The sequence below is a fragment of the Eubalaena glacialis genome, chromosome 19 (genome assembly GCF_028564815.1).
Source record: "Eubalaena glacialis isolate mEubGla1 chromosome 19, mEubGla1.1.hap2.+ XY, whole genome shotgun sequence".
NCBI lineage: Eukaryota > Metazoa > Chordata > Mammalia > Artiodactyla > Balaenidae > Eubalaena > Eubalaena glacialis.
This window is the reverse complement of record NC_083734.1, coordinates 13,056,777-13,059,811: the sequence shown is the minus strand read 5'-3', so window position 1 is coordinate 13,059,811 and position 3,035 is coordinate 13,056,777.

Sequence of the window (3,035 nt, the reverse complement as noted above, 5' to 3'; positions counted from 1 at the left end):
TTCTGTCCTGGGAAGGCCACATAGGGTCTTGCTCAATTACAGTTTGCCCTTGATACTAATAGCAGTTGGGTGGAGCCTTTGAAAGTTTTAGCTAGGAGTGATGTGATCAGATTGGGACTTTAGAAAAGAATCAGTTTTAGATCAGAAGGGGATCTGAGAGCTTGAATTCAGGTCCCCTTTTACAGATAGTAGGTGACCTGTGACCAATAGCAGAGGCCCAGGCCTCCTGAATCCCACTTTGGGCTGTGGGCCAGATGTTTTCACATGAAGCCAAGAAGCGGCTGAGGTGATAGCTTTGCGTCCTTCTCCCAGTGACCACCTCTGAACCCTTTCTCTGACCACCAACGAAGATGCTCACGTTCATGGTTTACACACCCCACCCCCTCTCCCAACCTCCCCGGTCCTTTCAGGGACTTCTCTAAGTGGGAAGGGAGGGTTCAGTCCTGATGCAGAGTGAGTCCTGCTGGGGGGTCTGGGGAAAAGTGAGCTGATTTACTTAACCATTCCTCTATTGTTGGGCAGTAAAACTGTTTGGAATGTTATTATAAAAAAGACTGCAGTGCATGTCTTCACATCTATATCATTTTGAGGGAATTTAATAAGCTACTAGAAGATAAAAACTTGATTCCAAATGCTTTCCAGAGTTTTATCAGATTATACTCATTAAATGAAAAGGACCAGTTTTATCAGTGCCTTCCTAGTCGTTTAATGTTTGCTCGAGTTTCCTTTCACTTGAATTTCTTTGCAAGACAATAAGGAAAGTAATATATTGCTCACTATTTGTTTCTTGTGTCTGCCTCTTTTGGTCTTGCCTTCTTTACATTTTCCTCTAAAACACCAGGTATCCATGAAAATATGAAGGAGAAAAAATCAGGACACATTTAAAGTTAACACCTTTTATTGTTGTATAACCAAATTAAAATGTCAGAAAATACATATATTGGTCAGGACCCAGAAAATGCTTGCCATCTCCCCCCTTTAATTCTGTGTGCTGGCCTAAGGGGAAACAGCTGAAAGAAAGGTGTCTTTTTTTTTTAATTTTTTTTGCTGCATTGGGTCTTCGCTGCTGTGCGCGGGCTTTCTCTAGTTGCGGCGAGTGGGGACTACTCTTCATTGCGGTGCGCAGGCTTCTCATTGCCATGACTTCTCTTGTTGCGGAGCACGGGCTCTAGGCGCACGGGCCTCAGTAGTTGTGGCACGTGGGCTCAGTAGTTGTGGCTCACGGGCTCTAGAGCGCAGGCTCAGTAGTTGTGGCGCGCGAGCTTAGTTGCTCCGCAGCATGTGGGATCTTTCCGGACCAGGGCTCGAACCCGTGTTCCCTGCATTGGCAGGTGGATTCTTAACCACCGTGCCACCAGGGAAGTCCCGAAAGGTGTCTTTTGTAGAAAGCATTCTTGGGTCCACTGGAGGATATGCTCTGAGGAGAGTTGTACCACTTGGGGAGGTGGGGGGCAGGTTGAAACCAAGTGGAGCCCTTTTCCAGACATGCAAATTGCCATTCCAAATGGGGTGATTTAAGGACTTCCCAGGGCACTGCAGACCGTAGCTGGGGTTCTCAGAGACACCTGGAGGAAGTCACATTCCCCCCTTTATGACTGGTTCCCCAGGGGTCAGCTAGCCACTGAGAAAGGAACTGATGGGGTTGGGGGGCACAAAAAGGCATCCATGACTGATCAGTCCTGATGACCACTGCATCAGGAGTAAAGGGTACTTTGCGCTTTTTTTTTTTTTTTAATAAATTTATTTTATTTATTTTTGGCTGCACTGGGTCTTTGTTGCTGCGCACGGGTTTTTCTCTAGTTGCGGCGAGCCGGGGCCACTCTTCGCCGCGTTGCGCAGGCCTCTCATTGCGGTGGCCTCTCCTGTTGTGGAGCACGGGCTCTAGGTGCGTGGGCCTCAGCTGCTGTGGCTCACAGGCTTCAGAGCACAGGCTCAATAGTTGTGGCACACGGGCCCAGCTGCTTCGTGGCATGTGGGATCTTCCCAGACCAGGGCTCAAACCCATGTCCCCTGCACTGGCAGGCAGATTCTCAATCACTGCGCCACCAGGGAAGACCGCACTTTGTTCTTTCAATGGCTGGTCCCTATGATGTCACATTAATAGCACCCAATTTAAAACTTTCCCATTGGCCAGCATCATGGTACTCCAAAGGCATGGAATAGGTAGATGGCTTTAGGCCAGGGCTTGAACATAAGCATAGACAATTCTTGTGATACTGAAATGTCAGCATGGAAAGATCTTGAGAGGCTGGCATGATCATCTTTCTGATGAGGTGCATCGAGGGAAAGGGGCTTTCCCAAGTTTGAAAAGTGCTCAAATTCCTGCTTCTCTTCTTCCCACTTCAAAGCCAGTTTCTGTAGGATTAATGAGCCTCCCACTCATTCACCAAGTTTATGCAAAAACGCGGGCGGGGGTGGTGCTGTGCAAAAGCAAGGGAACTGGCTGTGTGTGACACCATCCAGAAGCTTTGATGGGGGCCACTGGCCAGTCTGGCTTCCTGAGCATGGGGCCTCTGACATGTAGGGGAGAGGCCACCTGGAAAGCTTTGCTGGACTTGAAGAAACAATTAGGTTAAGTCCTCCATGGCAGTAAGTTTAAAGGGGCAACCCTTAAAATTAAAGAACGTCAACTTGATGAAAGACTCACAGAAGCTGCTCCAGTGACACCGTCTGTCTGCATTCCAGTTCCTCAGTTGCTCTTTCTCACGTCTTTTCTACGTGTGGTTCCCTGACCTGGATGCTTCCCCCGTCACCTAGTTAGACTGCTACTAACCTTTCTGACTTCAACTTGTGTGTCACTTCCTTGTGGAAACCTGGCCACTCCTCACTGAGGACTCTCAAAGCACCCCATCCTGTTTGTGATTGATGTGTGACCCCTAGACTCTGAGCACCTGGGCAGGGACCGTTTCTGTGCTGCTCGCCACTGTGTCACCAGCATTTAGTCCAACACCTGACACAGTAGGTACTCAATAAATATTTACTGACTGATGGAATAACTAGGGAGACATTTCCATTCCAGTATAAAACAGCACAAC